Raw genomic sequence first — 25,513 nt, forward strand, 5'->3', positions numbered from 1 at the left:
GGTCTCACTCTGTCACCCAGGGTGGAGCACAATGGCGCAATTATGGCTCACTGCAGCCTCAACCTCCTGGGCTCCAGTGATCCTCCCACTTCAGCCTCCCAAGTAGTTGGGACTACCGGCACACCACCACGCCTGACTAATTTTTTTTACTTTTTGTAGAGACAGGGTTTTGCCATGTTGCCCAGGCTGGTTTTGAACTCTTGGACTCAGGGATTCTCCCGGCTCAGCCTCCTAAAGTGCTAGGTTTATAAGCATGAGCCACCGTGCCCGGTCGAATGATGCATCTTAAAGAAAGCAGGCTTACATTTGCCTTTTATTGCTGGATATCTCTATTGGCCTCTTAGGGTCTAACAGAGAGAAAAAAATATTTTAATGACACAGATTCGTAGACCGGACTTCACCTCTCCAACTAAGCTAACAATACCTAGAGGGCAGAGCTTCCATCATATGTAGTATTTCTGAATTTTCCTGAACACCAGTGTTGGACATGTAGTAGGTGTTTAATAAAGACCGGCTTTTCTGACGGAGATCACAGCAGAAGGAAGCACGCCTGCTGAGAGAAACCAGCCTCCTGGATGCCTCCCCCAGAGTGCAGGCATGACTCCAGTGTTAGTCGGGGCCAGCCTGCCTAAGTGTAAATGCTGCGTGGAACTGAATGGCTGATTTTGTTTGCTGAGAGGGGCAACTAGGTAGCCCGGGATCTCTATCTGCAAAAGCAGTCATGCCGTAACACACTGCCCCGCCCCACCCCTTTTGGAAAAAGATTGATAAGCATAATGATGATGTTTTAATGAGCTTAATTGCACATTCCTTATGTGCCTGTGGAGTTGCCAACCAGCTAGTTCCACATCCAACAGTTTACTTGTAATAACTTTTACCCCTTTCTCCATGCCAGGGAGCATAATTATTCTTGCGGTGATCCCGTAGTTCAGCTCTTTTTCCCTCTCCTCCCCTCCCTCTCTCCTTTTCTCGCTGTTTTTTCCCTTTCTGGGAATTACTCTAAATGGGTATCTTTGAAAGGAGGGTGGCAGGCTGCTTTTGGTACAGTACTTACCAAGAACCCTTTCATCAAAGAAGCCCTTGTGAGCATGCTCTGGACTTGGGCCAATCAGATCATCTCGCTGTCTGTTTCTGACCCTGGTATGCAAGTCAAGCCAGAGACTGCAGACAGGCTGACTGCACTCCTAGGCCAACCTGTCTTAGCTGACTGAAAAAATGCTGAAGGGAAAATTACCTGTTTGGCTCCAGACGAAATTAACATTTTTTTATATATACACACAAGTATGTTTATTATTTTTTGTTTAAAAGCGTTTGCCTATCTAATATATTCATTAATGTTATCTGGTCAGTACTTGAAACATTTTGAAATATGTGCAAATGCAATAAGGCTACAGGGCCTGGAGGCAAAATAAGATGAATTTTCTAATTAACTGACAGAAAACTGTTTTGGGATTAACGAATGGCTGTTCTGTAATCTGTTTATGGGCGCTGCTCCGTGCAGGGACATTTGGTCCACGTGCAGACCCTGGTAAGTTATAACGACCTGGATACCAAGCACTCCTACCTCTCCACTATTCTTCGTTAACCCACGCTCCACCAGGAATCAAGTACTGAAGGTGGATAGTGTGGTCCCCACCCTGGCAGATAATGGCCTCTTCCCAAACAGCATCTCTGGGGTCTGCTTTCCCAAGTGGGCATCTTTCTGCTATGGGTGGCAGATATGTCACAGAATTTGAACCAAACTTTTCTTTCTTTCTCTTTCTCTCTCTCTCTCTTCTTTCTCTCTCTCTTTTCTTTTCTTCTCTTTCTTTCTTTTTCTTTTTTCCTTTCTTTCTTTTTTGACAGAGTCTTGCTCTGTCACCCAGGCTGGAGTGCAGTGGCCCAATCTCGGCTCGCTGCAACCTCCACCTCCTGAGTTCAAGCGATTCTCATGCCCCAGCCTCCTGAGGTAGCTGGGATTACAGGCGTGTGCCACCATGCCCGGCTCATTTTTGTAGTTTAAGTAGAGACAGGGTTTCGCCATGTTGGCCACGCTGGTTTTGAACTACTGGCCTCAACTCCCGCCCACCTTAGCCCCCCAAAGTGCTGGGATTACAGGCATGAGCCACCGCGCCCAGCTAAGCAAACCTATCTTCTGAACAGTCTTGGAAACCTTCTCTTTGAGTCCCAGTCCCCAAACCATCTTATGAGCACATTTTTGACATCTTCAGAAAAATGTCATCATTGAGGAATATATTTTATAGTCTCCATTTGAGAGAAGTACTAATTCTTTTCCTCTTTCCTAGACCGATTCTAGATTGTTGCCTTCCCTTTCCTTGGAAACCCCAGGCTTGTGGATGCTGCAAACACTCTGTGCCCGCCTGCATGCTGGGCGCCGGGCCAGCTTCCAGAGCATCGAGACAGAGACGATGTGGCCTTCGTCCTTAAGAATGAGGTTTGAAAGCCTCAGTTCTTCCATGTTAGGTGATTTCTTGTAGCTCTTGGTATCTGCAGAATTAGTGTGAATGCTTAAAAAATAATAACAGCTTTATATCATTGAAGTTTTAATAGTACACTGTGTGCACAGGTGAGAATTACTGTTCTGTGAACTTTTTCTTTGTGGTTTTCAGAATTTTCCAACATTTCTACAATGAACTTTAACTTTTGTAGACAGAAAAGAAGCTGTTAAGAAGAAATTTCCTGGGAGCACTGAACAGCCACATTCCTGAATTCTACAGAGAATCAGTTGAGGGACAGCAGGCCAGGCAGCAGTCAGTCATGGTAGAGGGAGTCTGAATCGAAAGGGGGGGATTTTAATGAGCGGGGCAGCCTGAGGACCACAGCTGGCTTGGGCTAAGTTCCTGGAGTGTTAATCAAGTAATAAAAAAAAACATGACTACATTTTACATAGGCGATTTCATAACTTCCTGAGAAGTAAACAGTCCCTTTCTCTGTGGTTGTCCCTCCTAAGGAACGTCTACGTTCTTGCTTTGGGCTTAACATTTTCCCAAAGTTTTCTTGTTTTTGCAGAGTGCAATGTCCCAAACAGAATGCCAACTTTATTTTCTCTGGTGGTCCAGCTTACAAACTTACGTCAAGTCGCAGCAAGATGTCAGTGTGCTGGGCCTCTTCCTGGCTCCACGATCCCTACCTGTGCTGTGTATACTGTTCTTCTTACAGTTTTAGACTTGATGGTGGAAAGGATGCTTGGAAATTCTCTTGATGGTTTGATTCATTCTGACCTAAAGGGTTTCTTTCCAAAAAGGTTTTCTTTCTCTTTTATAAGCCCCACGAAGTCGTGGATATAGGCTGAAATTGAGGCTTTCCCAACCGTGAGAGAAAGAAATATCAAATTCTTTTCATATGAATATAGTCACAAAAAATAATCGTACTCTGCTCCTGGCGACTTCAACTCAGGGTAGGCAGAACAGAAATCTGGGGAAAAATGTCTATTTTTGCTCTTGCATAGTCTCTTTTCCCATACCAGGGGAAAATAGCTAATTTTTAACACCAAATTGTATCTCCAAATGGCCAATGAAAACAATGATGGGAAAAATTCTTTGCAAATAGCGCATGCCGTGCTATCCACTATTAGATAATAGTAATTACAGGTTTTGTCTCAAGAGCAAACAATTACCCTGGGGAGAAAATGCTCTCTTTTTAAGGAGAATAAACTCTTTCTAGGATTTGCCTACTTTCTCCCTCTCTGAGGATAGTAATTTTGGGGAAAAAACAAAAAAGACAAACTGAATCCCTTTCTCGAGTTGACAAAAGTGTCTTGGGGACATCTGTTCTTTCCAGTTAGGAAACTCAAGGTTGTACGATTATTATTATATTTAAAAGAGTGAAGTTTCTTGGCTGTTTCTCTCATGTGTATAAAACTGGCAAAGGATCCTTTTTTCAAAAATAAGTTGTTGAGTCTAACAGCTGATAACATTGCAACTCTGTATATGTTAGAGGTAGAATGCTCATATAACACAACTGCTTCAGGGCTGCATCTATTTTATAAACTCTGATCCTTTTAAAAGGTATTTTTTTCTAATGTATAATTAAATCTAATTTTTTTTTTTTTTTTTTTTTTTTTTTTTTTTGAGACGGAGTCTCACTCTGTCACCCAGGCTGGAGTGCAGTGGCCGGATGTCAGCTCACTGCAAGCTCTGCCTCCCGGGTTCACGCCATTCTCCTGCCTCAGCCTCCCGAGCAGCTGGGACTACAGGCGCCCGCCACCTTGCCCGGCTAGTTTTTTGTAATTTTTAGTAGAGACGGGGTTTCACCATGTTAGCCAGGATGGTCTCGATCTCCTGACCTCGTGATCCGCCCGTCTCGGCCTCCCAAAGTGCTGGGATTACAGGCTTGAGCCACCGCTCTCGGCCTAAATCTAATTTAATTTAGAAGAAATTTTACGTAAGATACACATGCAAATCAGGAAAAAAAAAAACAACCCTTTTTCAGGTTTCACGTCTTACTTATTGATTTGTAAATATGGCTTCAGAGTCCACAAATTATAGACCTCTATCATACAAAAAAAAAAGGGCATTAGGCAAAAAACAAGTCCATGCAAATGAGCTGAAGTACCAAAAAGAAGTCTACACTAGACCCAAAAGAGACTGCCAAGCCACCGTAATCCCAATGGGATGAATTTTAACGTGGTAGATAGCAGAACACCAACCTCGCAGCAGAATTATTTCTTCCCAAAACACTTAATATTGCAGCGTGATAGTTCAGTACAGAAAACAATGCATACTTTCCTAAGTGGAGGCGACATCTATTCTAGAAGCTGTTCTTCACCTACCTAAAGCAAATGGGCCTTACCAAATCCCTGGCAGCCACAGCAGAAAGAAAATACATTTTTTTAAGTGGGCATTTTTCCAAAGCATGCTCCCCCTGAAGGAGAATCATACCTTCAGCATTTCAAAGATTTCTCAAATAGCACAAAGGTCAGAAAGCGTTTGAGCAACAGAAATGCAGTGGGTGAAATCTGCAAGTTATTCTTTCAGCAGCTGTGGCTGGTGAAGCAGACTCCCCAGTGAAGAGCTATCAGCTCTGCTTCAGACTAGTCAATAATGTCATCAGAATAGCACAAACCTGGAGGGGGATCAGAAGACAAAATGGGATCAGTATGACAACAGAGAAGGGGACCCAGGTTGGAGCCAGGCTGGATTCAGTCCTGGTATCTCCTGACTCTGGGTCTCACCACAGCTTAGTGGAGAGGAATTGGTCATTAACACCTGCAACCCTCTCATAACTGCATCTTCTCGTGGTTTTTCTATACCTGTTTTCAGCTTAGACTTTTACATTACCTGTGTATGGTTATGTCTATACCATGACTTTGGTTCTTCTCAGCTTGAGAAGACAGACCTGACTTCCCTGAGTTCTAAGTTAAAAGAACTCTTTGATTACTGTTAAATTGATGTATCTGAACATGTGTAATCACTTCCCTGGTACCTAACTGGATAAGACTAGGTAAGTTGTAGCTATTAGAGAATGCCGTGCAACCTCTGCCCACCGCACCACCATGTGAATTCACCGCTGAGCAAAGGAAGCAAAGGCTCCCACCTGCCAGGATTTAAATACCTCAATGTGATTGTGTAACCAATGAGAATAGTTGGAGATCAACTCCTCACCTCTGCAGGATGCGACATTAGATTGACCCTTTCATGTGGCTTGCTTTCTGCACTATTCTATAATGTGTAATCTCTAGTGGAGTACTAGAACTCCTAGGTTCTTGCTCTATTTCCTTATTTCAGTGGAGAGAGGGACAATTTTATCCCCTTTATTGGTCCTATTTACAAAAGTGACTACAATTGCCTCCAAAGAAACTATACATTTTAGAAGAAATGGATGATATTTTAAATGATGTCCTAACTGCATCCCCATGAGACGTGGGCAGCTGTCTCCTGGTCTAGAAGCAAAGGTGCAGCTTGCAGGGCTGTTTTTTCTTTTTTTTTTTTTTTTAACAGTTAATTACTGAACATTGTTGTTTTCCTCTACATGATTAGGGAAACAGCAGGGAGTTAATTATTGAGCACCTACTGTGTGCCTGGCCATGCCAGATGTGAGGTCACAGACATGGTGGCAGTCCACTTCCTGCCCTCAAGTAGCCTGGCAGTAGCCTCTCTCTACGTGCCCTGGCAGGTCACTGGGGTCTCTGCTAAAACACACACCACATTCCCAGCAAACCTTTCTTCAGTCCTTACATAATCTTAATTATTTTCTCTTAAATCTTACCAGAGTCGTAATTCTTTTCTCTCCCTTCAAAAGATAGGTACTTCACACCAAACACTAGCTCAAGCACTGACATTATTCTACAGGACTATGAACCTTCATATCCACATTTACAGTCCAGACAGATAAAGGAAAACAACCCAAATCCAGGAGGCAATATAAAAGGAAGAGAACAAAACACACATTCATACACTCGCCCTTAAAAATAGGGGAAAACCAATAGGGGAACTTTGGTTCTCTTCCTGGATGTCACTTAAAAATCCCATGTGGTACGTGTGTCTGTGGAAACCTTCGTTATCTCAAAGATAGTGAGATACTAAAGGCCGAGGTTGCCATGGGACACACAGTATTTGCTTTTTATTCTATTGCACAATATCTAATTACAGAGATCCTGATAAAATTATGCATTCCTAAGCACAAATTATGGCCATTCTACAGGAGACTTAGTGTACATATTTTGTCAAATTTCATTAAAAAATAAATGAGGGATGACTCTGCAGAGTATTAGGGATAAGCAGTCTAACAAGACTCAGCCCTTTCTAAGACAGAATTCTCTTGAACTCGTAGTTTGGGCTGTAGGAGTATCCTAGGTGAGAGGCAGCTCAGTTAGTTTGTTCTCCCACAAAAGCCTAAGTTGAAACTCTAAAGCCCTTTCTGCCATTAGACTGTTGCACAAGACACGGATTTAAACAATCAGTCTTGGCTAGGTGTGGTGGCTCATGTAATCCCAGCACTTTGGGAGGCTGAAGAGGAAGGATTGCCTGTGTTCAGGAGCTCCAGACCAGCCTGGGTAACACAGTGAGACCTCTTCTCTCAAAAAGCAAACAAACAAAAAAACAAACAAAAATTACAAAATTAGTCAGGTATGGTGGTGCACTATAAGACTATAGGTGTATTATAGGTGGTATAGGTGCACTATAGGTGCACCTATAGTCCTAGCTACTTGGGAGGCTGAGGTGGGAGGATCATTTGAGCCCAGGAGTTTGAGGCTGCAGTGGGCTATGCTTGTGCCACTGCACTCCAGTGGAGGTGACAGAGTGAGACCCTATCTCAAAAAACAAAAACAAAACTTAAAAAAAAAAAAAAAAAGTCAGTCTCTTTGCTTTTCCCCAAAGACAATAATTGATTTAATCCCATGGAAGGCTGAGCTGGTCTTTTGAAAAGATAACATGTTACAAATACAGGTGACAGTTCCTCCTCATTCATCTCTACCTCCCGGTAATGACTAACCTGAAGCTTGTCCCTGTTTTTATACTTCTACTACATATATATCAACATGCATAATACTCCGTATAAAGCGTGTTTGAGTATTATCTTTTGACTCAATGTAAGTTTCAAACTGCATATATGTGTGCATGGTTCATTTAACCGCTCTATAGTATGCTACTACATTGACCCTCTTGCCAAATGATGAACATTTATGCTGCTTCTAAATTTCTGCTACTCCAGTGTTGCAAAAAAAATGCCTGGGTATATGGCCTCTTGTCAGTATCTGCAAGGAGTTTTCTTGAAGTCTTCAAACTAGAGTATAGCTCAGTTTAAGAGAACTGATTTCCAGGTCCCTCCTATATGTATTATTTGCTTAAACTAATCCAGGTATCTTGCAGTTCTTTTCCCTCTCTTTCCTTAAATGCCTTCTCCCACTTTACTAAGTAGCTCTGCCTGAAGTGTAAAAACCTCCATAGATGCAAACAGGCAATATGAAGGACTGCTGTAAGTAGCTACTCCTTTCATCAAGGGCCACAGATCCAAGCTACAGCTCTGAGTTTCTCCCTGTCTTACACATATTCCTATCTAGGGTGAAACAGCGTTCAACCCTTGTTGGGATGACCTGAATTCAGATGTATTGTAGACTAGGGTGATGCAACTTTTGACAACCTTCATTCATGGTTTCACGTTTTCCGACCCCTACCTCATTTTCAAAGAATGTAGTTTTTCTGAGAAAGTCTTGTGAGGACAAAGCAAATAGAGTGTCAGTAAGCAGTACTGATGGTGGCAGTGCCTTCTGCCCCACATGCCAAATTCACAGACAGGCTTAAAGCTCCACACTCCATAAATCCACCTAAGGCCACTGGACTGGCTTCCCACCTACCCTAGAATTAGAACAGAAGTGATGCTGTTGTCCTTGGTCCACGTACTAATGCATTTATTTAAACAGAAAAATAATCAAGTCAGACTTGTTCTGTTAGAAAATCAGTCTACCTGGTTATTTTATTTGACAATGAAGACTGGTTTTACTCATTGGGTCATATAGTATACTTTGCCATTGAACTAACTAATTCCAATGAACGGAATTTGTAACTCCAAGGTTGTGATAAGAATATACTTAAAGCATGTAAGACAAAACATTTTCTAAAAATATTCTCATGGCAAAGATAGATTGATGTGAACAATAATTCGATTTTTCCCATCCCTTTCCAAGTATAAACAGGGTTTCTCAATTAAAAAAAAAAAAAAAGAGTAACAGGTGTCATTTGTGTGTGAGTTATTTGTACATGTGTATCATTATCCAGGGTACATCTTGGTTTTCAGAATGAGTAATAAAGGACTTGTTGGGCAACTTCCCCGCATCTCTGCTGTGGAATATAAATCTGGAGAAAACTTGACTGGCTCAGGTAATGTGACAACATGTGTTATTACAGATGAGTCGCCAACTGTATGAATAAAATAGAGTTAATTTAAATAGCTTTTTTAGTGTTCTACACTGAGAATCTAGCCACCTGAGAAAAATGGGCACAGCCTTTCTGGTTATTGTTTTTTTCAGTACAACTTTCAAATGCAACCCCAAATTGGATCATTGTATGACTCATCTATCATTGTGTATTTAGGCTTTGCCGTGGGAGGTACCTGTCTGGGTGGGTGATGGTGCCCTGAGGTGGGCATGTCAGCAGCCTATGGTGGAAGGGATATGTTGTCAGGAATCCTAGTGCTGGCTCCACCAAGATTAGCTGAGTGACCTTTAGCAAGTCACTTCCTCTACCTGGGCCTCAGTTTCTCCACCTATGAGATGAGGGGTTGGAGCACGTGTTCTCCTAAGGCTCCCTTTTGTTGCCTTGGCCCATCACTTCCTCTCTGCTTTGGTCTAGGAGTCCTAGTTGAGGCGTTTCGCCCAGGACCCTGTCTGGGCGTTGGATTGCCACTGTACCCTCCAGCCGGGCCATGTGAGTATGGCTGCCACCCCTGGAAACTTTTCAAAAACTTCCTAGGGGAATTGCTAGGTACAAGTGGGAAACACATGGGGAACCCTGTTCTAGCCCCCAAGGGGGCAGCACTGAACTCTGAGTTTGCCAGAAGGAAGAAGCCACACTCCCCGTATTCCTCTTTGAGGGCTTCCTTCTACACAACCCGGTCTCCATGTAAGGGTGAAGAATCGAGCATGTATCAAGGTTTATGGGGACCAATACATATTTATTTTGCTTCCTTACCAATATTCTTATGTTTTATTCTAGGCACCCCAAGAGAAAACAAAACAAAACAATTACAGTCATGGGCCGCATAACAATGTTTTGGTCAACAACGGAAACTATAGTTATAATACAGTATTTTTACTGTAACTTTTCTATGTTTACATGCACAAATACTTAACCATTGTGTTATAATTGGCTACCGTATTCAGGACAGTAAAATGCTGTACATGAGTGTAGCCTAGGCACAATAGGGTATACTTTACAGCCTAAGTGTGTAGTAGACTTTACCGTCCAGGTTTGTGTAAGCACACTCTGTAATGTTCGCACAACGATGAACTCTCAGAATGTATCCCTGTCATTAAGCAATGCATGCTAATAAGAATACTTGTGGCAGATGATAAAAATAGCTCCTGTTTGCTTTACACACATCACAGGGTAACATTCAGAGAGTATCTTAAGGCATTCCCCATTTATGGGAAGTGTTTGGAGGCCCGGAGGAGTCCCGAGGAGGGAGAAAGGAGTACGATTCTGATGGACCTCACTATGTAACAGTGGATAAATGCACAGGCCCATGAGTTTGACTGCCCTGGTTCAAAGCTGGCCTCCACTGCTTGTTGGCTGTGTGACTGGGCTGGGTAAATGACTGGATATCTCTGAGCCTCACTGTCTTCACCTGTAAATTGAAACAGCCCCAGAGGGTTCTTGTGAGGATTAAATGAGATAAGCTCTGTAAACATTCTTGGCCCAGGGACTGTAAGAATGATAATATTATTAACATATTTTTATCATGCAATCTTCTAGTTCGGACATATTAGAAAGTGATTCCATTGACTTGTTTAGTAGGAAAATCTGGCAGATAAGAAGTCAAATCCATCAGCCATGATAGCAGCCAATGTTGAGTTTTCTTTCTCCCTAGGAATTTTTTCCATTATAAAATGGGAAGCCAAGTCAAATTTGCTTAGTTAATTTTGGCCTGAGAGGTGCTCTTAGGACCCTCAACATTTGTCTGTAAGGTCAGGCTTATCGGTTCACGCTTGTTAGCGTGGAAAAACTCCTTCCCTATCACTGTTTCTGCCACTTCCCTTATCCTGTCTTTCTTCTGGAACAAGTGGCCTTGCAAGATACTTCACTCCCTGTTTTGGCAAACACACTTGTTCCGTGAGAGCGAGTTCCGCCCATGTGTACAGCGGTGGGCTGCAGACCAGAGGGTTTATCAGACAGAAAGGCTTTTTTCTGTAGGTGCCAGGGCACTGAAAGCAGGGTCGCTGCTGGCTCTCCCCCTTCTAATTAAGAGTGTCCCACCATTTCCGAACTGTGACTCTTAGGGACACCAGGATAAACCTAAGGACTGTACTATATTTATTAGTCCTTGGGGCACGCTGAGAAATACTCCCAGCTGGATGAGGAGCAACATGGTTTCTAGAACATGGGTGGAGTAGAGACAGTGAGCTTTGTTTCATACAGAGTTATCTGAAATTCTGTATCATGATAAAATGGATTTCAAATAGACATGAAATTCCAGAGTCTTCAAGGAAGTTGGCCCAAATATGATCAAGAACACAGCAAATCTGTTTTGAGAGTTAGATGTCCACTTTTTCTATTGCAAATGTTGACCAATGGTTATGCACTTAACTGAGCACTAAGGTGGGATAGGGAAGGGAAAGGTTTTGTATACAAGACATGAATTAGCGTAATTTAAAAGATTATTAAATTGGCCTCTAAAGACTGAGTTCAAATCCCAGCTCTGTCTCTTGCTACCCGAGTAACCTTGCACAGTTCTCCTAGGAGATTCACATGTGGCTTCTCAGCTTCGTTCTGGGCTTCAGGGTCAGCCCCTCACTTGTTTGGGCTCCTTCCAAGGTCCTGAAAGAGATCTTAGCAATATGTTGGCTTGGCCAAATATCTCTGTAAAATTTGTAAAAATCAGATATAGTAACTGCAAATGATTACTTTCTACTCTTCCCTTTCATGTTGACAGCATCGGTGTGGCTGTGAGCACTTTTGGGATCCAGCTAAGGGGAAGCTGAGTTAGGGATAATTTAGTTTGGATGCAGTAGGATGGGGTCACATGTCCACAATCATTTCCATGTCTGGTTGCATCACTGTTAGCTGTGTTGAGCTGGAGATGGTCAACTTATGTAGTACCGGGACACAAAGGTGCAGGCTCAGAGGTCTCACTGTGACGTGAACACAGTGAGAGCACTTGACACTGGAGGTACGTGGGTGGCAGAAAAACAAAATGTATAGAGCCAGAAACTAGTCTGAGAAAAAAAAAAAAAATCCAAATCCTACAGCCTCATACATGGACAAAAAGTGAGAGATATTTTCCTTTGACAACAATCTTAAAAACTTCCATAACGTTACTAACACTGAACAATGGAGCCAAAGCAGCTTTTGTAAAACTTTCAATCATTAAAAAAAAAACCAAGTTTGGATCAACCATGCTAGAGGAATAAGTTAACCCTGTTCCTATTCTCTTCCTTAAAAAGTCATAAAAAAATTATCATGTGAAGAAATAGCCAGAGATTATGCAGTCAAAAAACATAGGAGGAAAAAAAGTATTATAAGTATGTCAATCAGTTAATTAAAAAAATGACTTTTTTTTATGGTGTCTGTAGTATTTGCCTGCTTTAAAAAATGTGTCGTACTTTCTTTTCTTGACCTAAATGGTCATTAACTTTCATAACTAACTTTGAGTTTAATGTTTCTTTCAGAGAGTACCCCAAACTGTAAATGCTTCAGGTCCCACAAAACCTGTTCTACCCCTGGAAATCTCAGTTTGCTGTGAGGATGAAATGAGACAAGATGCTTAACGTGCTGTCTCTGCAATGTAGCTGGCTTCTAGTAAGAGCTCCGACGGGGAGGGACGTCGATGCACAGTTAAGGGACAATATTGAAAGTGCAACAGTAGGCCAGGTTCCTTGGCTCACGCCTGTAATCCCAGCACTTTGGGAGGCGGAGGCGGGAGGACTGCTTAAACCCAGGAGTTTGAGACCAGCCCTGGCAATGCAGCAAGACCTTGTTTCCACAAAAAATTTAAAAATAAGTCGTGCATGGTGGCGTGTGCGTATAGTCCTAGCTACTTGGGAGGCTGAAGTGGGAAGATCGCTTGAGCCTGAGAGGCCAAGGCTATAGTGAGCTGTGGTTGTGCCAGCCTGGGCGACAGACCCTGTCTCAAAAAAAAAAAAAGAAGAAGAAGAAAATGTAAGCATATGCCATATGTTCCATATCACTTCCGGCAGCTTCTGGGGGCAGAACACCATAACAAATCACTGATACTTTTGCAACGAAGTATTTTTAAATTTTTAGCCAGAATTAACTTTAGTCAGGTTTATCAATATGGTCGTGGCAAGAGAGTGGAGGCTGAATCGGAGGGGGTTGAGAATTAAGGCGGGGGAAGCTAATTCTGAGGCTAAGCTAATAGCTTGTACAAGAGGAGATGCGAGTTTGATTTAGTTTTCTTCCGTAATGTGCAAGGGACATTTGTCTCGCTGCTATGAGGCTGATCCATATAAAATTGACATTTTTGTAAGTAGAAGACAATTGAATACTAGCAATTTCTTATGGTTCAAATATCCAGAATATTAAGAACACAAACCAACAAAGAAAAAGTCCATTCTTCCTCCCTGAGTATACTATCCCTCTTTCCTTTCACAGGGAGGGTCCCAGTATTTGATATGGCTTTCTTCAAGGTGCTGAGGACTTAGTCTTACAAGGAAACTTGAGGTTGAACAGGGGCTTCATTGTATTTGTAAAATATTAACTCTTAAGCTTATACCGGGAAGAAAGGTGTTCATTATATTATGTCCTATCTTTTTTTATTTCTAAAATATTTGACTGAAAATGTATATAACCGAAATTATTTTTTTTTCTTTTTTTTTTTCTTTTCTTTTTTTTTTTTTTTTGAGACGGAGTCTCGCTCTGTCGCCCAGGCTGGAGTGCAGTGGCCGGATCTCAGCTCACTGCAAGCTCCGCCTCCCGGGTTCCCGCCATTCTCCTGCCTCAGCCTCCCGAGTAGCTGGGACTACAGGCGCCCGCCACCTCACCCGGCTAGTTTTTTGTATTTTTTAGTAGAGACGGGGTTTCACCGTGTTAGCCAGGATGGTCTCGATCTCCTGACCTCCTGATCCGCCCGTCTCGGCCTCCCAAAGTGCTGGGATTACAGGCTTGAGCCACCGCGCCCGGCCTTTTTCTTTTTATTTTTAAGAGTGTTCTCTTAAAAAAAAAGTGAGAGGCAGCAGAAACTTCTCTGACTATTCCACTGGGGTGGAAGGTTCCTGAAACTTGGGTTTGCCATGTGGAGTTTAAATCCAAACCTCAGGAGACTCCAACCTTCCACAGGCAGAGAGGGCTGGGCATGAAATATCTCCCCCTGGCTCGTGAATACGTCTAAAGGGCGCTGGCCAGCTGGGGAGGAAGTGAAATGAGTGGAGGATATTGTTCCTAGTTAATGGTTACTGAGTATTGACGACTTGCAAGGCGAAACCACACTGTAGGAGGGACTAGCACGGTCCTTACCAAGTACACAGCCAGCCCCAGCCAGAAAGTGGAAGGCAATCCTTTTGTTATGAGTACCTCCAGACGATGGAGTGAAATAATGAAATAAATAAAAAGATTACTGCATGAGTCATCTCTGGAAAGTAGTAAACATTGTAAGCCTGACAAGTTTCATCTTTTGTAAGAGTTAACATGAATGAAGACGATTTATAATGGGCCTGCTCATTGTTGCAGGGGAGCATTCACAGACTTTGATGGTGGGATGGTACATTTAACCTCTGAGTCCTAATAATGTTCTATTTTCCAGACGAACTCAAGGCTTGTCATATTCTAGACCTGGAAAGCATAAATGGTATTATCTTTGTATATACAAATAAAAATCAATTCATTTTCCAAATGTTTAACTCATTCAGGAAGACACACACACACACACACACACACACACACACACACACACACACACACACAGGAGAATAGGTCCCAGCTAAATCAACAACATTAGCAAATCTCCTCTTGCTTATCAAATCAGGATATATTAGGTTCAATAAAGGTGCCTGGCTTATAAATCTACAAATAAATAGTTATTTTCCTAAAGAGCATTTTGATTTATTATCTCAAACTGTATTTCCTGTTCATTTATCATGGCTTTTTGTAACTCCCCCCCCTTAAATGGAAGGAAGTAGTACATCTGTAAAACAAAATATCTCAATAAACCATATTCTCTGAAGTATAAATGGACATTTTCTTCTTGTGAAAACGATCATAGAACAGAGATGCCAACTAGAAATCTTTCCTCTGTCATATTTTTAAAGAAATACCAACCAAAGGCTGCATTTTCCTACGAAGTTGACATCCTGAAAGGCGATCTGTACAAAGCATTAGAATTGAGCAAACCATTTAGCAGCCTCGACTCCTGGACTATTTCGAGCCATTTGTGGAACACATCTTCTCAAATCTACTAATCTGCTTCACAATACTAGAGGAAAGAAAAATAGTTTTGGGTTTCTTATGCCCTAGGGATACAACTAGATCTCAAAGCTGAGTTTCAGGCTCAAAACTCTTATTTCCTAGCAACTCTGATAATCTGACCTGGCTCGGAAGGCTAGGATGCTGGGGTTCTATATCAAACTGTTTACTTAACACATGTCACATCTAAAATAAGGATTGCTTTAGCTGAAAAAGCAATTCATTTATAAGTGTGCATTTATAGGGCAAAAGTCAAGGCAACTGTGCAAACCACTTGTCAACTTATTTAGAGGAAATTGTGTAATCAACTTAACGTACCAGTTAGCCTTTACCTGCCAGGTCAAGCTCAGAGTGCCTGTCAGTCACCACATTAGCCTATTAATCACTCTGCAGGAAATTCCACATTTTTCTTTAGATCAAACTACAGAAAGTAAAGTGGGAACAGAATCTAGAGAGGATTTCCTATTCGTTTCTTTGTTTCCTTTGACTTGCCTGATGTTTCATGATTTAAATTTTTTTTTTTTTACTTGCTTGCTACAGAATTTAAAATAGGTTCAAAATGATATATCTCAATATGCATTGCTAAAGGGACTTTTATTGCACAAAGGTAAATCTAGGTATTTGATGGCTGGGTGCCAACTCACTGCTGCAGATTCCAACCAGAGATAGAAAGCATTGACACTGTTGAACAAGTAACAGATCTTTCATTCCAGGGGGAAAAAAAAAAAAGATATAAGCTATTAAATTGAAAAGCATTTCCCCTTTTTTTCTACACTGCTAAAAAAACTTGAGATATGTGATTTTTGAAGATATCCTAATTTTAGGTATAATTTTTAAAAACTCATTTTCAAATACCTTTAAAAATTTTTTATCTGAAAATGTCTTCATTCGTCTTCATTTTTAAACAGTTTTATTCAGGTCTGACTCACATACCATGCAATTCACCCATTTAAAGTGTAAAATTTAAGAATTTCTAGTGTGTTCACTGAGTTGTACAATCATCATCAATATCAATTTTAGAAGATTTTCATCACTCCAAAAGAAACCCTAATATCCATTAATAGTCACTCTTCTGTTTTTTAGGTTTTGCGACAGGCTGGAGTACAGTGACGTGATACTGGCTCACTGCAAACCTCCACCTCCTGGGCTCAAGTGATACTCCTGTCTCAGCCTCCTGAGTAGCTGGGATTACAGGCATGGGCCACCATGCTCAGCTAATTTTTCTATTTTTATTAGGACGGGGTTCCACCATGTTGGCCAGGGTGGTCTTGAACTCCTGACCTCAAGTGATCTGCCTGCCTCAGCTTCCCAAAGTGCTGGGACTACAGGCGTGAGCCACCGTGACTGGCCCATTAACAGTCACTCTTAATTTCCCCTCTCCAGTGCTCTATGACCACTAATAATCTACTTTTTGTCTCTATAGATTTGCTTATTCCAGACATTTCACACAATGGATTCATACAATATGCAGTCTCTTGTGTCTGGCTTCTTTTACCGAGCATGTTTTCAGGTTTATCCATGTTGGATTAGTACTTCATTCCTGTTCATGGTTGAATAATAGACCACATTTTATTTATACACTCATCAGTTCATGGACATTTGGGTTGCTTCTACTTTTTGACTATTATAAATAATGCTGTTATAAATATTCATGTATAAGTTTTTGTGTGGACATAGGTTTTCATTGGTCTTGGATACAGATACATAGTAATGGAAATGCTGGATCATAGGGTAAACTCCATGTTTACCATTTTAAGTGATTGCCAAACTGTTTTCCAAAGTGGTAACCCCATTTTACATTCTCACCAGTAGCACATGAGCATTCCAATTGCTCCATATCCTTGCCAACACTTGTTATAGTCTGTTTTATTTTAGCCATTTTAGCAGGTGGGAAGTGATGTCTCATTGTGGTTCAAATATCTTTTAAAGAAAATGTTCAAGGCTGGGCATTGTGGCACAAGCCTGTAATCCCAGCACTTTGGGAGGCCGAAGCAGGCAGATCACTTGAGGTCAGGAGTTCGAGACCAGTCTGGTCAAGATGGTGAAACCGGGTCTCTACTAAAAATACAAAAATTAGCCAGGTGTGGTGGCACGTGCCTGTGGTCCCAGCTACTCAAGAGGCTGAGGCAGGAGACTCACTTGAACCCAGGAGGCAGAGGTTGCAGTGTGCCGAGATTATGCCATTGCACTCCAGCCTGGGCGACAGAGCAAGACTCTGTCTCAAAAACAAAAAACAAAAAACAAAAAAAAAAAGAAAAAAGAAAGAAAGAAAGTGCTCACAGGGGAAATTCTGCATTGTTTTCTCATGGCCAGTATTTGTGAACACCAAGTAATCAAGGCTTACAGTATCCTGGACAGTACAGAGAATGGAAGAGAGTGTAGGAAACACAGATCAAGTCTACAAGATGATGGCTCAGAGGCTTGTCATGGTTGAGGTCTTATCTTTAATCTACAATGTTCTGAATTTCTAAACGTTTAAAAACACAAAATGACGAAACCATTCACAAAGGGCATTCAAAGCTGCAATTTTTTTGTTATTGTTTGGCATTTTCTTTGCATGATTTACTTTTAGAGAACAAACCCAGTCTTAATTGCAATGCATAATTTTTAAAAAATGATTAATTTTGCTTCTGAAGAGCCAATTGTAGCTACTGTTCTATTTGAGTAGCTGCCACGCTTATGTTTCCACTTTCTGGGGGCCTTGGCCCCAGCAACAAGAAAGATAATCCTCCTTTGTGGACATTCCCACAGTTAACTCCACACACATCTGGATGGCAGTTCAATAGTCCACTGTTATTCAAACAATCTGTAATCACACATACTATGTGTCAACCAACAAGCCAGGGTGTATGGCTTTTCAGTATTCCGTAGCATGCAGCACGCACAATTTACAAATAAAATAAAAATCTACAGCAGAGACAAGGGCACATTCTTCGCAGAGTAACTGAGTGAAAAGGACGTCTCTGTTGAAATACAAGACATCGCTTGTTATTTTGATGGTAAATGAAAAGAGGTTCGGAAAACCATATTTCATCTGTTAAGTCTCTTAACATGGAAGAGTACCATAGCTGTGGCATTGAAGAATCTGGGGCCATATGGTTTTTTAAGCTGGGCTTGAAGCAGAGATGTCCAAATAACCACCGTTAGCATGTGGGACATGCAACTGACAAAATTCAACAGCCTTATCGATCGAAGGCATGATAGACTGGGGAAAATGGGGGCCATGGACATCCTCACTATGGGCAATTGTTTTTCTCATTACTTTGAGCTGGGAGGATATTGGGAGGGTGGAGTTGAGTTCAACCCCCCAAGTGGCTTGATTAACAATTTTGGAAACAAAGGGTTCGATAAGGCGGGAGGAAGTGAAGTTGAGCTTGTCCTGAGAAAACAGCACTGGGGACAGGCTCTCCACACACACAAGTATGACAAGGTGGCAGGAACAGCATGCCAACGTGCAAGCATTGTGGGACAGGGAGGTGTTGGGAAATGCAACCAGAGTGCAGCTGTGCGACATTCCACCTGCCTTGTCTGATTGGCAGCATGATGGCCTCTGACCCTGAGGGGCTGCATGCATCACTGGGAATCTGGAGTCCATTCAGAGCGCGTTCAGGCCGTGGAACGTGTTAAGCCCTCACTGCGGGATCATGCGGCTAGGTCACTGCTGAATTCCGTAAGATTCAGGGACCAGATGATAAAGCATTTCTCATCCATGAGGACTTTCTCCTCAAGGCTTTCCCTCCTGGCTTTTTGCCCACAACACCATAACTTGACTCTCGGGCTGTACTGAAAGCTTCTTAATAGAGGACAGCCCTCGTTCCAAGGTAAACACAGTTCTGTCGTATTGTAAACTCAACAGTCTTGTAAGAAAATAACCATTAAGATCCAGGTGGCTCATGAGAGGAAGAAACTGTCACCGTTTAATCAGACTGTATTGGGGAGAAAAGATTAATTTCACACTGAACTTTACATGTCTTGATTTCTCTCCACCTACAAAATATTAATTCCTTTCATATTTCAGGTGTCCGGTCATTAATTTTCTAATTCATCAGGCATTCATTAAGGACCAAGAACTGTGCTGAATCCTAGATATAAAGAAAAAGGAAACATATTCCCTATCCTCAAGGATCTCCTAGCCTCAGAGGAGAGCCAAGTCTGTATAGAACAATCCATAACATAAGCTGACAAATGCAGTATAGAGGAGAGTGAGGAAGCACAGAGGACAGACTAGTTACTCTGCCTGAAGGCCTGGGGAGCTTCAAACAGAAGTTAACATGGAAGCTGGGCCTTGTGAGACGAGTGGGATCTACCCAAATGAAGGGACACGCGGGCACAGGGAACATTAGGGGTGCTCACCAGGGATGGTGCCACTTTACTATGGCCCAAACGAGGCCTCTCTGGTAAGACAACGAATCAGACTGGCTAGAAACCAGGTGAAGAATCTAAACTCCCTTCCCACATTCCATTCTCAGTATTCCATTTGCCCCAACAATTGACAAGGATAAGAATGAGATTGTGGCGCAGTGAATAATCCAAACTTCATTAACCAGACAAGACACTCATCTTGATCTCTGGACATCTGAGGACTTGCAGGAGGCCCTGTGCATCCCTGCCTAAATGTGCCTAAATGTGGGACATATCTCCATCCTCAGCTCTCTCCCTCACACTCGCTGAAAGGCATCGATTCTACGGCTCAGCTATCAAACCAACAATCAACAGGAAAAGCAGAAAGAACTGCAAGAAAAATGACTCAGCAACAGAAAATCATCAATTTGTAATTTTTTTTTTTTTTTTTTTTTTAAATCTCCAGAAGTATGTCCTGAAAGGAAAGGCAGTCAGAGAGCTTTAATTTGCCAGATCACTGTAGGTCTCAGTGACCTTGACAGTCATCCTCACATGGATGGAGTGCTCTTGTTCTATTTTTGAGGTACCCCTGTGTTTCACACATAGAGGCTCTGCCTTCAGATCACAGAGCTGGATTAAGACCTTACATGCTGTTCCTGCCACCCCCTGGGAATGCAGGCTCCTTGCTCACGATGTGCCTAAAATACTGCACACCCCGTCTAAGGCATCCCGGGGAACAGAAGATGCGGAAGAGACTTTAAAAATTCAGCCTTATTATTTTGTTAGAACATTTTTGTTCAGTTCATTTTTGTCAGTTTTTAGTTATCTTCTTATGGGACAAAAATGAATAATCTACAGTTCATTTAAATTCCTCCTTTTAAAAATAGTTAGGGTTGGGTGTGGTGGCTCACGCCTGTAATCACAGCACTTTGGGAGGCCGAGGCGGGCAGATCACAAGGTTAAGAGCTCGAGACCATCCTGGCCGACATGGTGAAACTCCATCTCTACCAAAAAAAACCAAAAACCAAAAAACAAAAAACAAAAATTAGCTGGGCGTAGTGGTGTGCGCCTGTAGTCCCAGCTACTCGGGAGGCTGAGCCAAGATCACGCCACTGCACTCCAGCCAGGCGAAAAGACAAGAAGCTGTCTCAAAAAAAAAAAAGAAAAAAAAAAGAAAAAAAATTGTCCACTATGTAATGGGTTTCTCTCTTGATTATTATAGAATCATAAAGCTTGGGATGGGAAGGGATCGGATAAGTCACCCAGAACCACAGCACATTTGATGTCAGTTTCCCCTTGGATAGCATCCTTGCCAAGTACTCATGCACTGTATCTATAAATACTTCCACCAGCATCATCTCACTACTCATCTTCCATCCAGGGCAGCTCTTTCCGTGAGAAGGCTCCTCACTGAAGGCAAAATATGTGTTTGAGTAATTTCCACCTGTTGGTTCTGGTTCAAGCCTTTGGGGCCAGAGACAGGTTAAACTGTTTTTCCACGGAACAACCCTTGTGAATACTGAAGAGAAATCCTTACGTAAAATTTCTCACCATCTCTCATTGCTAAATGCACCCTAGTTGGTATACTTGTTTCCAATTTTGGCATTTAGAACAACAGACTTTGGTTTCTTATCAGAGGAGCCACTTTCAGAGTCATGCCTTTTCCTGGCATTCAATTTCTATCTTAACTCTGCTGCTTGTCCCAACCAACCTAACTCGATTTCCTCATTTGTCGCTTTAGTCCATCCATCCACCCACCCACCCATCTATCCGTCTGCCCATCCAATACTTATTAAAAACTTACTATGTGCCGGGCACTATTCTTAGAGACTAGGGTTAGAGACAGTAGTTCTAGAGACTAGTGAATAAGATAGACAAGGAGTCTCTCTTTGCCTAGCTTACAATCCAGTGGTGGTATATCACAATGTCAAGTAAATAAATGAAGAAAGGAAATAAATATGAGATATTAGGTAAGGTGGACAGAGAATCTTTTTGAGGAGTGACATTCAACTGAAATCTGAAGGAAAAGAAGGAGACAGCCGAGTGAAGATCCGGAGGAAGAACATTTAGGAAAAAAAAATCATATATTTATATATATATGTAAAATAAACATATATTATATATAAAAATATAAAATATATCATATAGTATATAAACATATACTATATATAAATATAAAATATATTTTAAAATTTATGTATATTTTAAATCTCACCACTCAGAATAAAGCCATGTGTAAATTCTACTTTACCTGCATGTCGCAATGCCAAATTAAATTCGTTGTCCCCGTGTCTCTGTGGTCCATGAACATGCTGCTTTTCTCCAGGAATGCAATTAAAGAAGGTCTTGTGGCACTTGGCGTGCCATAGGGGACTCAGTGACCAGACTGACAGAATATTAATTTCAACTAAGTTGCAGGTTCCTGAGTAGTTGAGGAAGAACAGGGTATTTAAACGAAAAGCCAATTCACATAACCCAAGAGCAGGCTTTGTGTGTTCTAACCAATTAAACCTCCTCTCGTTTTTAACAGCTTTGTTTATGAAGCCCATATTGAAAATGAAATGTTTATTACAATTTTTTGAAGGTGAGGTATAGAACTTGGCAAAGTATTGATTAATAACTTGTGGATGGCTGGTGTAAGGAAACCAGTTTTGAACGCAGCTGTAAACAATGCCTCAGCAGAGTGTTTCAGCTATTTGTAGGCTCAGAGCTTGCCAATTGGTAATTAGTTGCAGATTTTCAATTACTTCTCAGCAAACAAAATAGTTTTATTTGCATTGTTTACTTGGCATTTAATTTAAAAGGAATCCGATTGATTGTTTTTAAAGAAAGATGGATTTGGAGGGTTGGGAGAAAATAAATAGGTAAACGTTTGAGTAGCCCTACATCTGTATTTGTGTTTTGAGTGAAACAAGTGTACAGGATTTGGCCTAAATTCAATCGAGTCTATCACAAAATCTCAAAATGCCTCCTGTGCAATTTGTCAAAAGAGAGATTTTTGGCAACTGCATATAAAACTCTTGAGATTTGTAATGAAGAACATAATCAGAAGGGGAAAAAAAGCAAAGTTGCATTTTCTGCGAATTAAAACTGGTAAATCACTGTGGGTAGCTTTAAATTCAACAGAAGATAACAATAATTACTATTTTAAATGTTAGTCCTTGTTACTTTGCTCCAGTCTGGTTCTCTCCTTGACTTGGGGCTCCTTGTAGGCTCATGGTTTTTTCTTTGGAGACGAAAATTCAAATCATTCAACACAATATTTATTGAGGGCTGGGCGCGGTTGCTCATGCCTGTAATCCAAGCACTTTGGGAGGCTGAGACAGGTGGATCACTTGAGGTCAGAAGTTTGAGACTAGCCTGGCCAACATGGTGAAACCCCATCTCTACTAAAAATACAAAAAAATTAGCCTGGCGTGGTGGCGGGCGCCTGTAATCCCAGATACTCAGGAGGCTAAGGCAGGAGAACGCCTTGAACCTGGGAGGCGGAGATTCCAATGAGCTGAGATTGCGCCACTGCACTCCAGCCTGGGCGACAGAGTGAGACTCTGTCTCAAAAAAAAAAAAAAAAAAAAAAAAAAAATTGAGGACTTATACAATGGTTGCTGCTAGATATTAAAATGAGTAAGGCAAAATTTCTGCCTTCATGAAGCTCAGTATTCAGTGGGAAAAGGATAGAAATTTACAAAGAGCCCTTTTAAAGACTGGTTGTGATAGGTATTATGATAAATAAAATGCCAGAATTAGGGAGAAAGGAGGAATTCCTTCTGATTAATGGACCAGGGAAGGTGAGAAGGTAAAACGCAAGATTATAGAGGAGGAATGGACTCCTGCATTTGTGGGGAGAGGAATAATATTTTAGGGGGAGGAAACAGGATACATAAAGGGATGCAAGAGCGAGTGTGCATCAGGGGCCAGAGACCCCCGAGCAGTCTAATGTGTTTGGCTCAGACATGGTAGACAGGTGAGGGATGGAAATGATGGAGTCAGAGGAGGAACAGATTGTGGGCAGCCTTGGCCTGCTGGTAAGGAGCTTGAACCCTATTTTGAGGTGGGAGGAGCCATTGGAGAGTACTGAGAAGGGCAGTGACATGGTCAGATGGGTCTGGGTTTGAGAAAGACAAACTGGAGAAGGAATAGCATTTGAAAGCGTCAGAAGCAGTAAGAATGTAAATGAAGGCCAGGCACGATGGCTCATGCCTGTAATTCCAGCACTTTGGGAGGCTGAAGTGGGTGGATCACCTGAGGTCGGGAGTTCGAGACCAGCCTGACCAACATGGTGAAACCCTGTCTCTACTAAAAATACAAAATTAGCTGGGCGTGGTGATGCACGCCTGTAATCTCAGCTACTTGGGCTGAGATAGGAGAATCGCTTGAACCCAGGAGGCAGAGGCTGCAGTGAGCTGAGATCACGCCACTGCACTCTAGCCTGGGCAACAAGTGCAAAACTCTGTCTCAAAACAAAATAAAATAAAATAATGTAAATGAGAATTGACTAGCGGTATAACAAACGTGGAATCCACAGGACTTAAAGAACAATTAGACAATAGGAGTGAGAGAGGGGAGGGGTCCCAGCTGACACTCAGGCTTCCTTAGATGATGACGACATTACCCAAAACAGAGAACGTATGAATAACTTTGACCAAATAATAAATACCCCTATGCCAGAGAATGCTATAGTAAAATACTATGGCAAACTTCAAAAACTTCATGCTAAATGAAAGAAGACAGTCACAAAAGGTCACATATTGACTCTACTTATATGAAACATCCAGGGTGAGTAAATCCATAGAGACAGGGGCTGGGGGAATGGGAAGCGACTATTTAATGGGCATAGAGTTTCTTTTTGGGGTGGTGAAAATGTTTTGGAACTAGGTAGACATGAGGGTGCATAACATTGTTAATGTACTGAATGGTATACTTTCAAATGGTTAATTTTATACGAATTTCAATTTTAAAAAGATAAAAGCAAAGCAAAAAAAACCAGAAATAAAAAATCCAACCAAAAATAAAAAATCAACCCAAAACCCAAAAACATCATGGCAGCCCAAAAAACCTTGTATTCCACAGCTGAACATGCCAGGAATCTCCTTTTAAACCCAGATAATCCCAGTCGGGAAAGAAACCTGAGGGAAGGACTGCTAGTGCCCATTCACTGAGCAGAATCACCTGGTCCCCAGTGGACACACTCTTTCCTACTACCTGTTCTTATGCACATTTTCCTGGGAAGGCTAATAGCCTTGGAATTGGAGGTATGTTCTCTACTTGGGGACTATCCACCTTTACTATGTCAACTCTGGCTGACCTAGTAATGTGAACAGTCAATCTGCCATGTGGAAACATATCAGAGGGAGGGGAAAAAGCAGCAAAGCTCATCCAGAGAAGAGCATGTGGGTCAGGAAACAGTAAGAAAAACTTTCTGGCACTCATATTGGTCATCAGTAGTCCAAGGGGAATAAAGGGCTCCCTGATGCTCAGTGCATCATCAGGAAGATTAATTAACATTTGTAAAGGCCACACACAATGTGAAAGGCCCAGTAATGGATCTCCAAAAGCCACAGTCCCTGCTTTCCAGAGGTCATGAAACAAGGAGTGGAAAATATTCCCTAGAAGACAGAGCTGGATGACCTCGGCCATGAAGAACAGTGCAAAGAAACGACTGGGCTTGTCTGGGATTCTCTTCATTCTCAAGTTGAATCTGATCTGACAGATGTGGTGAGTAATTAAACCCTTGTCCATTCATAGTCTGAATGCTTGCACTGCACAGAGAATGGGGCAGGAATAATGAGAGGCACAGCCCCTCTGGGACTATTCAGGAGTGCTCAAATTTGCATGGTCACATGAACCCGAAGGAAGTGGATTAGGCTGGCCTGGCCAGGAAGTAGAGACCGCCAAAGATTCCTGATTTGCATAAAACCTAGGGCTGGAAGGCAGAGAGGCTTAAGGGCTCTCAAAAAAGGCCAGATGTAGCTGCCTTCCCTAGAACCCAGCACATCTCTGTAGCTAGATGCCTTCTCACAAAGGCTGTACAGGTAATTGAACTTGTGATGTCATTTGCTCAAAAGTTTCCTAAATATGTACTGTTAAGTTCCCCAAAA

General features: G+C 41.9%; 1 protein-coding gene across 5 annotated transcripts in view; it reads right to left on the minus strand.

Annotated features, from left to right (window-relative positions):
• LOC105466845 (vesicle transport through interaction with t-SNAREs 1A) overlaps positions 1-25,513 on the minus strand; it is a 378,345-nt gene that overhangs the window by 69,222 nt on the left and 283,610 nt on the right. The window lies entirely within an intron of this gene.

Source organism: Macaca nemestrina, chromosome 9 (assembly GCF_043159975.1).
Source record: "Macaca nemestrina isolate mMacNem1 chromosome 9, mMacNem.hap1, whole genome shotgun sequence".
NCBI classification, from domain to species: domain Eukaryota; kingdom Metazoa; phylum Chordata; class Mammalia; order Primates; family Cercopithecidae; genus Macaca; species Macaca nemestrina.